The sequence below is a fragment of the Peromyscus maniculatus genome, chromosome 21, assembly GCF_049852395.1.
Source record: "Peromyscus maniculatus bairdii isolate BWxNUB_F1_BW_parent chromosome 21, HU_Pman_BW_mat_3.1, whole genome shotgun sequence".
Lineage (NCBI taxonomy): Eukaryota > Metazoa > Chordata > Mammalia > Rodentia > Cricetidae > Peromyscus > Peromyscus maniculatus.
The window spans coordinates 33079275-33092831 of record NC_134872.1 but is presented as its reverse complement, the minus strand read 5'-3'; the positions used below and the strand labels follow the sequence as shown (position 1 = coordinate 33092831).

Genomic DNA, 13557 nt, shown 5'->3' with positions numbered 1-13557 from the left:
CTCATAGGTCCACATATGTAGGCATACACCGGGCTGTTACAGATGCACAGGTCTGAAAGACCCTGGCGCTTCTTAAAGGTTCCAGACTCACGAGTGAATCCATTTTAATCAGGTTTCAATGGGGACAGGAAAGTATGAGCCCCTAAGATGGGCCACTGAGGCCAGCCTGGCAGCTGCTGGTTCACAGCCCTGACTTTGTAAACGGTTCCAGGCTGAGTATATACCAAGCAGGCCATCAGGGACTCCTAGACTGTTCCAGCCTTGAGGCATGAACACATATACTTTGTAGAGGATGGGTCTTTGGGCATGCCTGTGGGGAGGGGGTTGTCTAAGCTACATTAATTGATGCTGGAGACCCATCTTAATTGTGGGCAGGGCCATCCCCTGGGCAGAGGTTCTTGGACTGTCTAACAGAAAGAGAGTTGAGCACTGGTATGTGTTCACCCTTCTCTGGTCCTGAATGTGGATGCCGTGTAACAGCTCCCCTCAACAGCCGGCTGCCTTGGTTTTGTCCATCGTGATGGATTGTGACCTAAGCCATGAGTTAAAATAGACCCCTTCTCCTTGAAGTTGCTCTTCTCAACAGGAACAGAAACAAACACCAACCCAGCATTTTATTCTCTGTGTCTGCTTTTTCTGACCATCAAACCAACCTCCTCTGCCACCTCACGGACTGTCTGTTCTATATCTTCAGATATCAATATCTTCAGATATTGCACTGCTAACTTAGGAAGGGCTAATGAGAGATCCACCTATTGCTAATATGTAATAGTCTAATTTTGATGAAATTTTGCTTTTCTAAGTTTTCATCTTTTTTTTCTGAAGCAGAATAAGATGCAAGAATTACTATGCTGTTACAAATGCTGTATTTTCCACATGATACTTCATTAATTCCTTTCTTCCTCCCTCCTTCCCTCTCTCCCTCCCTCCCTCCTTCCCTCCCTCTCTCCCTCCCTTCCTTCCTTCTTTCTCCTCATTCTCTTTCCCTTCATTCCCCCTTCCCCTTCCTTCCCCTTTTTTTCCTTCCTTCCCTCTCTCTTCCTTTTCCTTCTCTCCTTTCTTCCTCCTTCCTTTCTTCTTTCTTTGGTGGCCTCTGGAACGTCTGAAAAACTAAGAGAAAGGTTGGGATTTTCTTGGGAAAGAGAAAGGCTTCAGAAAAGTTTTAGAATAAAAATCTCGCTGGTGCTGCGAGGCTTGAGGGGTTGCCAGCCTATGTCAGCCTACAGTCCAAGGAGGCCTGTTGGTGGTCTGTGCTTGGGAGACAAGCGTGTGAAGGCGGTGTTCTCACATAAGCAGTGAGCGTCCTTGTGAAGCCAGCTGTTCTGACCATTCCAAATACGCTATCACTAGGAAAACACTTTGTGGTACTTCCTGCTTTCAGGCAACTCATGAATGGTGGTCTCTCTCCATGGCCTTTCTCAGCAACACGGGACTGGAGTTTTATAAAAAAAAAAAAAAACAAAAAACAAAAAACAAAAAACAAAAAACAACCCTCTACTTGGGATCTGCAAACTTCCCCCAGCATCTGCTTACAACCTTCAGATCACCTTCCATAACTTCCAAGTTGATATCTAAACTTGGGTTAGGAGTTCCCACGACCAATCCTTTAAACTCCCACAAGCAATATAAAAGGGTAAAGAAGCCGGGGGCATCAGAAGCCTATGGCCAGCGCCACTCCCAACACTTACCAAGGCTGTCCCCACAGCTGTTTGGGTTGACTACTCCAGGACACCATGTAGGTCTGATGACCGCTGGTAGAGAGTAGACCGGGACAGGGCTGGGGATGGTGGGCAGGAGGCTGGTACAGCAAGCAGCCTCCCTTTGCTTTGTACCATCTCCTCTGGACACACAGACTCGGTGCTGCCAACTTTTTTTTTTGTTTTGTTTTCCTCACATCTCTGGAGTTCAGGAGGGCTAGCTTAGCCCTGCCAGCTTCCTGTGTACCCCAGGTGATTTAGCCTTCCCCCCATGCTCTTACTCCTTTTTAGTCTCCGTGGGACTCTAAGGAAGGTTTCTCCTGAGTAGGACTTGCAAGACTTCAGCTAAACTATTTTAAAAACCATTGCTAACATTTCTTCAAGTCTTCAGGGAGCAGATGGCTTCCAGATAGCCCGATGTCAGATAACATTCAGCAGGAAAAAATTCTTTGTCACAACCCTTCATTCTATTTTGGTTTGGGGTCCTCCGGCCCCCTCCTCTTCTACAAACAATCCCATCTAAACACTGTTAAGGAAGGTGACCTTCGCTCAACAGAAGCAGAGAGGCTGTGCACAGTGGGTGGGTGGGAAGTCCTCAACGCCAAGAAAGCGGGTGATCACTAAAGCAGTGGCTGGTACGTAAAATCAGAGCTCACTTTTGAAAGCAGCAGCAGCGCCCTAAGTCCTACGTCATGGGAGTGTGAAGGGTGGTATGTCCAAAGCCCCTCAGGCCAAAGGTCCCATCAACATGAGCTCTGCCCACAACTGTTCACATGTCACAGTGACTGAAAGTTTTGCTTGGGCCATGGAGTTAGTTCAGGGGCAGCCTGGGCAACTTAGTGAGCTATCTCAAACGGAAAAGTAAGGTGTGTTAGGAATAAACCCAGTGCTTGAAGCTTGCCTCAGCATGTGTGAGTGAGGCCTTAGGTTTTATCCAGAATCTCATATAACACACACACACACACACACACACACACACACACACACACACACACACAGCGCCAAGGTGATGGGAGGGGCCAATAACGCACGTTCTGTAACAACTCTCTCTTGAGACTTAACCAAAGTCTCATGGTAAGAACTTTAATCCCTTCCAAAGAGATTCTCAGGGACCTGACCAATCCATCCTCAGGCTCTGGCCCTTTTACAGTCCTACAGGTCATCACACTGGAGGTGGGAGGCAAGGTTAGTGACACACTTCTAAACCATATTCAAGCCACAGCAGATCAGGGCATGGTGGTGAAGCAACCTTTCTCCACTGTAGCCTTTAAAAAAGGCACAATTTTGGGCGGCCTTCCCTGTGGCTATTATGTAGAACTGAATAGTATTGTAAAATAAAATTAAAAAAGGGGGGGGGCACAACTTGTTTTGAAAGAATTTTCTAGCTTGAATTACAGAGCTTTGTTTACATAATTATTTTGCTCAGTGACAGGGTCTCACTAGGTAGCTTTGGCACCTGAAATGAGTGATATAGGCCAGGTTGGCCTCAAGCTAACAGAGATCCACCTGCCTCTGCCTCCAGAGTGAGATTAAAGGAGTGTGCCACCAGATCGCCTGATTCTCATAACAGAACTTTGTGTCCATAGCTTCAAAACAACAAAAATGCAAACAGAGCCGAATAACTGGATAAACATAGAATGAAAAGACAAAAGCCAATTAGGAAGAAAAAAATGCAACTAAGTGAATTGACTGAGTACCACACCCTGCACAGCTTGGTCCAGGAACCTTGACTAGATGTGGCAAGGGAATGAAAAAAATGACAAGACACACAGGCACCGGTGGAGAAAAGCCAGGGTCAGGGCTGGGCGTTCTCCGATGCAGCCACAGTTACTGCATAGCAACAGCTTGGAACCCCAGGCTTTTATTATGTGCATCACGGGGTGCAGGTATCTATAGGTGAGTATCTAAGGCTGTGAACATCCAAGAAGAGGAAGCTGTGGTTACTGGTTTCCGTACACACTCGTCAATTGTTCATAACCATGTCTACTTGCACACACATCATCCACATTCACAACTGGACCAGAAGAAGGCTTTGCCATGCCTCTGAGCCTAACTGGGAGGGGTGGGGATCTTTGCCCCTGCCATAGGTCTGAGGTATTGGTCTTTGATGTGGGCTGTGCCCGTGGCAACAACACACATCACTCAGGACTTCTTCAACCCACTTCTTACACATTCACTCAAGGCGTCCTTAGCCAAGGAACTTGGTCCACAACTCAGCAGGAGCTTAGCAGGCAATATATATACTCTTGGCTTGAAATAGGACCTTGAGGGATTCTCTGTGAGACCCCAACACTGGGTACATGGAGGTGGATGCTGCTTGATGAGGGCTTCTTTTCTCAGGAAGATTGAAAACCTCTCTCTCTCTCTCAGACCTTGGAGGTGAAATCCATTCCCCTCAGCTTCAGGGCACACTTCCAGGGAGGACCATTAACACCATCACACTCAGTCTGCCAGTCTGAGAGCCAATAGCACTTTGGCTGGCTGAGGAGGAGTCACAGGGTGTAAAAGACAGAGGATGGGTCTTCAGAGGGTATAGCCCACAAAGCTAGCACCTCCTGTCACTCCCTCATCCTCGGTTGCAAACCAACTGCATCAGCACCGGAAGCTTCTGCTGCCCATCCATTTGCCCAAGCACTAGCCCATGAGCTAAGTCACCTCCTTCACAGCAGAGGGGCCTGACGCTGAGAGAGACAAAGTAACCAGAGGTGACCCAGGATGATGGGATGGGACTGAGCACTAGTCTAGGTTGGCCTGAAAGGCAACTGTTCACAGAGCAAAACCAGTTCCTTTCCTACCCCTGACCCGCAAAGTTTATGTCTCAGCTTAGCTCTAAACATAAACCCAATGTCCTAAATCACCAGTGAACTCGAGACACCGTCCCACTAAGCTTGGCTCTTTCTCTAACACTGCATGTGGTGTCCGGGTGTATAAAAAGGCAACACTGTTTCTTTAGCTTTAGCTCTTCAGAGGCAGGTGGTGTTACACCAAATGCACACCACAGGCCTCTGAAGGAGCACATGACTGCACAGCTCCTGTGAGTCTTCCTCTGGCGGTCTATGATGGCTTTCATCCTTTGTTGCCATTAATTCATTATAATTATTTGAATTAAGTAATTGAATATTCATCTTCTTCAAGTATTATAAGCTGTGGATACAGTGGAGAAGGTTTTCCTTTTCCTCTCTCCTCTCTTCTCCTCTTTCCTCCCTTCCCTTCCTTTCTTTTCCCTCTGTCATATTTTTCTTGAATCTTCCATGCTTTGAGCAAGTGACTCACTTTGAAGGACAAATCTAACTCCTGTGTGGCCCTGGGCCCCCAATCACTGACTCACTCACTTCATGCCCACCCTCACAGGAGTTTCAATATTTTAATTCCACTTTCCATGTCAATACACCATGGCCAAAAGTTCAATTCAGCAGGAGGAAAAAAGAAAGAAAAAGAGAAAACAAACTAACAACAACAGAAACAAACAAAAACAAAGCAAGTGTCTGAAAAAAACCTCATCTTGTAAATAAGTGGTGTACCCCAAAGAAAGTCTAAACTAGAATGGACTTACATCAGATGCATAAAATTCATGACATGGTCATGATGGTCAGTAGCCTGGCTGCAATAAAGATAACCTCTTCCAGAGCCTTGATTATTTTTCATATGCTATTTCCAGAGTTCAAAGTAGTCATAAATCACACTAAAATTAAGATCAGCTATACCAGGTTTTTTTCTTTTTGGCCACCAACCAATGCCCAAATCATGACACAGAGACTTATTAGTTTTGCATGCTCAGCCTAGCTTAGGCTCGTTTCTGACTAGTTCTTTAACTTAAATTAACCTGTTTCTCTTTATCTACTTTTGCCTTGGGGCTTGTTAGTTTTCTTTCCTTCTGTATGTATTACTTTCACTGCTTCTCATGTCTGTCTGTCTGGCAGCCACTTGGCTTCTGGTCCTAGGCATTACCCTTGTTCTCTCCTCCTCCTTCTTCTCATTCTCTCCCGAGTCTAGATTTCTCCTCCTATTTATTCTCTCCGCCTGCCAGCCCCCATAGCCTTTCTCCTGTCTAGCTATTGGCCGTTCAGCTCTTTCTTAGACCCATCAGGTGCCTTAGTCAGGCAAAGTGAAACAAAGGCCACACATCTTTACATAATTAAACAAATGCAGCCTAAACAAAAGCAACATGCCTCTACAGTGTCAAAGTCATACTCCACAGCATAAATAAATGTAACACATCTTTTCCTAGTTAAAATAATATTCCACAATAATCAAGTAACTGAAAACTAAGGGAAAAATAGAAATAAAAGATATCACAAGATACTTAGAGATGTAGCCATCAGTCGGAGTTTAATGTAACGCTAATGAACACACTGTATTTCAACAAGTGACCTTGAGAAAAGCATATCTGCAGACTATACAGTATAGTGTATAGTCTATACTAAAAGTATAGATGTGGACTATAAAAATCCAGACTGAAGTATAAAGAGAACACACACACACACACACACACACACACACACACACACACACACACGCATGTGCACACAGGAAACACAGATAACTGCATCCTTATAAGGGCTAACACAGATAGTTACATTCTTGAAAGAATAGGATAAAGAGAATGGCACATACATACATTTTTAAACATCATTTTTAAAAATGCTGACTATAAAGTTAAAAGGCAATAAATCAGGCATTCGAGAAACCCACAGACAGAGGTTGGAGGGATTGTTCAGCAGTTAAGAACACTTGTTGCTCATGCAGAGGACCTGGATTCCATTCCCAGCACCCACATTGTGGCTCACAACCATCTGAACTCCAGTTCTAGGGGATTGGATACCCTATTTTGATGTCTGCGAGTACCAGGCATGCAAGTGGTGCACAAACACTCAAACACATAATATGCTAGTTTTGGTTGACTTGACACAAGATATGATTATCAAGGAAGACAGAACCTCAATAGAGAAAATGTCCCTATCATATTGGCCTATAGGCAAGTCTATAGGGCGTTTTCTTGATTAATGATTGATATAGAAGGGTACAGCCAACTGTGGGCAGTGCCATCCTGGGCAGGTGGGCCTGGGTATATAAGAAAGCAAACTGAGCAAGCCACGGAGAAGCAAGCCAGTGAGCAGTGTTCCTCCATGGCCTCTGCTTCAGTTCCTGCCTTCAGGTTCCTGCCTTGAGTTCTTGCTATGACTCTTCATATATGATGGATTTCAAGCTGAAATAAACCCCTTTCCCCAAGTTGATTTTGGTCATGGTGTTTTATCACACCAGCAGAAACCTAACTAGAGTAAAGTAGAATAAATTAAATCTAATTTAAAGCATCCTGTTGACAGCCATAGTAAAATTTTAAAAAAGTCTCACTTAATGATGTAATAGTTAAATATTTTCAAGTGAATGATAAAGGAAAAATTTAGATAGAAAAAATAGGTTGTCTTCAAAGCAACAATAGCAAAACCAATCTAGATATTAAGAGAGAGAGAAAGAGAGAGAGAGAGAGAGAGAGAGAGAGAGAGAGAGAGAGAGAGAGAGAGGAACAAAGGAAGGAAGGAAGGAAAGGAAAGGAAAAGAAAAGAAAAGAAAAGAAAAAACAGAGAAAATAAACCCCCCAAAAGAGGTAGGAACAGAAAAACCCTTATAGGCAGCTTCCTGGAATGAAAATGAGTGCAACTAATAGACATCGGCATGAAGTTCCTCGTGATCAGCTTCCATGTTTCCACAGGCTCCAGTTGTAGCAAGTGGGTCTATTCCTGAAGGATCCTAAGTCAGCACGCCCAGACACACGCACGGACGTGCTTAGCATGGCACTATTCACACCAGCTGAGACATAGAATCAGCTTAGGTTCCCACAAGCGGAAGAGCAGATAAATCCAACATGTGACTCGGAGTAATCCCAAGACCCTGGAGGCTGTGGCCAGTGGATCAGGAGTGTGAAGTCAGTCTCAGAAACAAATGGGACATAGCTAAACTATGTATTATTCAGTTCTGGAGAGTATTGGTGAAATTATTAAGGCCACTCCACGTAGTTAAAAGGGAGATTTATTTAGTGGGGTAACTTACAAATGAAGGGATAGGTAGGTTGCAGGGTCTGGGAAAGTCACAGCACAGTCCGGCGGTGTTCTCTGGAAAACTCTGCTTGGTCTACCTCCAGTGTCCAGGGTCCAGGAAACAAGAGAGATGGCACATTAGGATCTCAGGTCTTCAAGGTCCTCTCTTGGCCCCACCTTGTAGGCGTGACAGTTACCAAAGCTTCCAATGGGGGTTGGAACTTCCAGATCAAGGTTGGAATGGCTACCCACTACATTTCCCCCTTTTGTCTAAATAAGAAGGGTCTAACCTAATACAAGACTATATACAAGGAAAGGTTCAAATATTGTCCAGGGGTAAAAAGGGTAAATGACCTAGATAAGATGGAACTACAACCAATTCTAACAATATCAAGCAAGAAACACATACTAAAATTTAGGGAAGTCTAGAGCGTAGGTAAATGGCATATTACAAAGATCATTCCAAAAGGTGAATCTAATACTTAATATGTTCTAAGTTTATATATATATAATATATATATATATATATATATATACACACATACATATACATGTATATATATACATATATATATGTATGTATATATATATATATATATACACTAAGTTGTAACTATAACTTCTAGTCTTCAATCCCATCAAAGACCTAAAAAGGAATATAATGGTACCTGAGAAATGGTAGATGGATGCAAGCAACTTTCGGGAATCTTGCAAGAGCAGACCGAGACAGCTGGCAGCCTGGACAGTCACCTAATGTTTCTCAGCATTGTTGGTACATTCAAATTGGCCTAGAGTATCTGACAGACCATTTTCAGAAGCAGGAATTCTGAAAGACCATCTTACCCTGTCTTGGCAGAATACAGTGGTCGCTTTCCTTATGCCCCGCTTGTCCAGAAAGGACATCATTTGTACTGTCAGCAGTCGAGGCAAGGGCAGTTCTTTGCCCAGTAGGCCATTTTGTGCCAAGAAGAAGACAAACTTCCAAATGGAAATGTCTTAGAAGCCCAACATTCTCTTGGGATCAAATTGGTGCTGGCAGGAGCAATTGTGTCTCATGTCAACAGAATTCTAAGTTATTTAAATGCCATATTCTCTAGGTCTATGAAGTGCTTGAAGATTACCAACCCATCTGACCTATGTATCTGTAAATCTGGATAACCTTACTAATGTAACTATAGAGATGACAAGCATAGGTGACTATAAATCTATAAGTCTTATCTACCGAACTATGTAAACAAGGTAAACAGTCTATAAGCAAATGTATGGTAAAGGATGATGACTTCAAAATTATGACAATACACAAGGTATTTATAACAGAGGCAGGAATGTATAGTGCAATATGCAATATGAAAATAATCTTAAATATATATCAATATACAGAATATGCTAAACAAAAGTAGAACATACATGAAGTATGACAGATATAAATTTACATTTGTACCAATTTACAAATATTTCAAATAAGAGAAGTATATATACATTATAACAAATATAGTTCTGTATTTGTATCAATATACAAATTATCTTAAACAGGAATATAAAAATAGTTTACATTTGTATCAACAGGAGAGGGTCAAGAATCAAGCCATTTGCAGGAAAATGGTGAGCGACCACTGTGCTAAGCAAAAGTAACTAGACTTAGAAAATCAAATGGTTTGTGTTCTCTCTCAGATGTGAAGTCTTGAAGAGCCACGGAAGTCAAAGGGGAAGCTTTAGGGAAGAGGACAGAGATGGGGGAGGGGAGACATGAGAGGGTAGGAGCGGTGAGCACGACTAAAATACACATGTGGAAATGCTTCAATGAAACACATTAGTTTATCCAGTTAACACCCATGGACAACATCTGGCCAAAAGACAATGGGGATACATACGTACAGTGCTGAAAGAATGAATCCCACCACAGCATTTTCAACTAGCCAATCTCACAACAGAAAGTACTAGGAGGTTTAAGGGCATGCTCAATATACAGTACATGCTTGGAGATGCCCTTATGGATCATGGAGCTATGTATGTGTAATGAACCCATAATGAAAATTAAACATTAAAAGGTGTATTTATTAAAAGTACTCAAAATAATTGGGGAGTAAAAAGAAAGTCATTTTAGTAGGAAGTACGTGCAAGTGCCTACTTATTTCACAAACACACACACACACACACACACACACACACACACACACACACACGTGCCGCCTGCTCTTTCCTCAGCCCACACTCACATCAGGCAGTGGGTATCATTCCCCTCATGTAGGAGATGCACAGCATGGGGAGCTAATATGGCAGACTCAGCCACCAGCGATTCAGAGACATGGAAGCCTTTGAGTTCTTAGATATGCGGATCTGGCTAGGTGGCCACCCCAGAGGAAGGGGCACCGGACTGGACTGGGTATTTCTCACCTTTCCCTGGCTAGTGTCTGTCAAGTTGCCTGTACCTCAGTTTCCTCTTACAACTGACTATTTTGACGTGTAATGGTTTCTACTCCCCAAAGCCAGAGTTTGTCCTTCGTCCCTTATGTCCTGGGTACCTATCTTCTCTTACAAGCAGATTCAAGGTTACTTCCCTAAATGAGGAGCCTTGTTACGGAGGAGGTCCATGGGCAGAATCTAGCCAGTGGAGTTTTGTTGGAGAGCCCAGGTCATACTATGTTTTTAAAATGTGTTGGCAGCTTTATCAGATTCCATAGGAAAATATAACTTTCAGCCTCTCATAAAATAAAAGATCTGGCCATCCTGGGCCATTTGGAGCAGTCCTACCCTGGTGATGAGGAGACAATGTACTTTTTGACAGAGCATGAATTTGCCAGCTTGTTCCAATCTCCCTCTACACCTCACCTACCCTAACAGACTTCTCATGGTGTTACTCAGCTGTCTGTCACTGAAACAGAATATCTGAGGCTGTTCAATTTTAAAAGATGGGGGCGGGGTTCTTTTGGTAAATACTTTGGGTTTCAGCTCATGGTCAGTTGGCCTACAGCATTTACTTTAAAAACATTTTTAAACATTTAGTGTGTGTCCGTGTATCTGTGTATCTCTGTGTGTGTCTGTGTGTCTATGTGTCTGTATGTCTGTGTGTCTGTGTATTTGCACACCTGCATGCACCATAGCACACGCTTGGAGGTTAGAGGACCACTTGTGAAACTTGGCTCTCTCCTTCTACTCTGTAGATAGAAGTCAGCTTATCAAGCTTAGCAGGAAGTGACTTTACCTCCTCAGTCATCTCTCCAGCCTCTTGCTGCTCTTAGAGACTGGCAGAGCTAAGCAGCACCACAGGCTGACCAACCTTCACCACACAGACCTTTAGGTGACAGCCAACCACAGCTCCTTTCCTACCTGCCATATGCTTAGGAGGGCATCCATACTCCCTCAGGGCTGAGTCCTGCGAGGTCCCACAGAAGACTCCAACAGAGTTCTCCATCCCCACCTCTGAATTAGAGCTTTTGTTAGAAACCACATTAGCTGTCCTTCCACCGCTCATTTGTCTTGGCTGGCTATGACCTCAGGGCCTGTCTTCACTCTCCAACCTCAAAAAGGATGACCTCTCTCCAGACATTACTGGTTCCAAAAAATAAACAAGCGCTGATTGGGCGTTCTGGAGGAATGTGTGTTCTTGTCCCTCTTCCTGTAAATCCACTGCATTCCTCCGGCCCCCTGAGCCTTCTAAACACTCAGGCCAAATGATCTTGAAATTGTTTGTCTAACCACAATTATCCAAGCCTGTTTTCTTTCCAAGTGTCCAGTTGGAGCCACTTGGTTTTATAGAAAGGATGAGGCAGCAGCAAAGCCTTTTGGGGTCAGGTGTTTGCTGGAGCTGTGGTCTGATAAGAGGTTACTGTCTCTCACTTTATTCCAGGGTCAGACGGTGCAGGAAGAGGACTCATGAGAGAATCCAAGACCTTTCCACCTACTGACTGGTTCTTAGTGGACCTGGCCCATCGATTCCTCTCCCATGTTCTTCTAGGCCCTTGATGCTGTGTGTGGAAGTCACACGTCTGAGTGGCATTGAACTTGGGAGCTCCACACCTGCCGTCATGGGCTTTGATAAGTGCTTCCAGTTTATACATCCAGGTGACCCAGAAAACTCAGATTTGGACTTAAAAGTGCCTATAACATGAGACACTAGCAGCCGTGAATGAGAGGAGGGACATCTGAGGGAAGTAATACGCGGTCTCTTAGGCACACTAACCAAATTGCCTCCACGCCTCTGGCGTCATCACATGTCATCAGTTACGACCCTTTCTGTTCCTGCTAAGCAGTGACAGGCAAATATTTCTCCTCCTCCATTTTTTCTTGTGAACATAAAATTTTAATCCCTAAAGGGAGCTCCTTAGATAGAAAGGCTTAAAAATTAACAGGAAAATCCAAACGTCAGGAGCCTGGGAAGGTGGTTGTCTTGTGGGCATCCCTCACACAGATGTGAAGTGTAACATAGGACAGCTCTGCCTTCTACCTGTATCCTTCCTCAGATACCTGTCACCATCTCCTCTTGAAGTCTGTGAACTTGAAGTGAGGCAGTTGTAGAGGCCATTGGTGATCCTCTTTCCAGCAGCTCTGTCCCAGAAATAAAGTCTTTCAAAACAGATTTCTTTGAGTTCAGATGTCTTCAAAGCTCCCTGACACAGGCAGCCAAGAGGAGTGATAAATAGGCAGGTGAGTGAGGTCCACATGCACCCAGCGCAGGCTCGCCACCTCCTCTAGGCTGTCCATGCCTCTTTCTCTGATGTCCCTCTCATTCTCTCCTATCTGCCTCCTTGATGTCCTCTTGTTTTCCTCAGAGCAGAACCACTGAACACTGCAGGGCCAGGGCACAGTGAAATGAAAACTGGCCACCTGGATTCCCAGACTGTCACGTTTAGAGACCATAGCACATTAACTTATACATCTGTCCTTTGGAAAAGCTATGGAGGTATGTATCAAGGGTGAAGGCAGCCTAACCATGAACTGTGGGATAAAGACAGTAGATAACACCCAGAGCTGCCTGGCAAGTACGGACACTAACCTGGAGCATGTTTGTTATGACTACTGCTATTTCTCTGGGATCTTTTTTTTTTTTTTTTTTTGGTTTTGGTTTTTTGAGACAGGGTTTCTCTATGTAGCTTTGCGCCTTTCCTGGAGCTCACTTGGTAGCCCAGGCTGGCCTCGAACTCACAGAGATCTGCCTGGCTCTGCCTGCCGAGTGCTGGGATTAAAGGCGTGCACCACCAATGCCCAGCCTTCTCTGGGATCTTACTACATCCCCATTCTCCTCATTTCTACAGTAAAAGAGACCCCCCCCCCAATCTGGCTGGCATTACTTCCCATGCGGGCCATTGTGTCCTGCCATAAAGGTTGTATACTGCTCAAGGCTAGTTGGTGCCATCTCCACAAACTTGGATGAATGGCGTCTTCTCTTTTGTGTTGGATTTCCTGCTCTCATCCCTACAATTCTTTTTGTCTTTGGATCCAGATATGGTGGATTGGGAGGTAGGATCAGTGGAGACTTCAGGACATGAGGAATCTTAATCAACTTTCTTTCATTGCTTTTGCCTTCCTTCAAATTTGGTGTGCCCTTCATGCCATGCCTTTACGATTCCTTTAAATATTTCCATTTAATTTTATAAATCTATAAACTCTTTCTGGTCTCGGAAGTAACTGGTATTGTTCCAGAAGTTTGAGACTCACTGTGGACACTGACAAAGCGAACGCTCATGCTGAATTTGTACCTTCTCAGGTACCATCTACCTGAGAAGAGGGCATGGGAGCGCTTGCTGTCAAGCTGGCCCTTAGCCATTCCAGTGTTTTGGCGTTTGTATCTTTTGAATGGATATTTGGGGGAAAAAAAGAATTATTGT

General features: G+C 44.1%; 1 long non-coding RNA gene across 1 annotated transcript in view; it reads left to right on the top strand.

Annotated features, from left to right (window-relative positions):
- Positions 1–12757, top strand: part of LOC121824729 (uncharacterized) — a 33375-nt gene extending 20618 nt beyond the window's left edge. The window contains exon 3 of the long non-coding RNA XR_006066686.2: positions 11580–12757. This is a non-coding gene — a long non-coding RNA (uncharacterized LOC121824729). The remainder of the gene's footprint in view (positions 1–11579) is intronic.
- Positions 12758–13557: the final 800 nt, after the last annotated feature.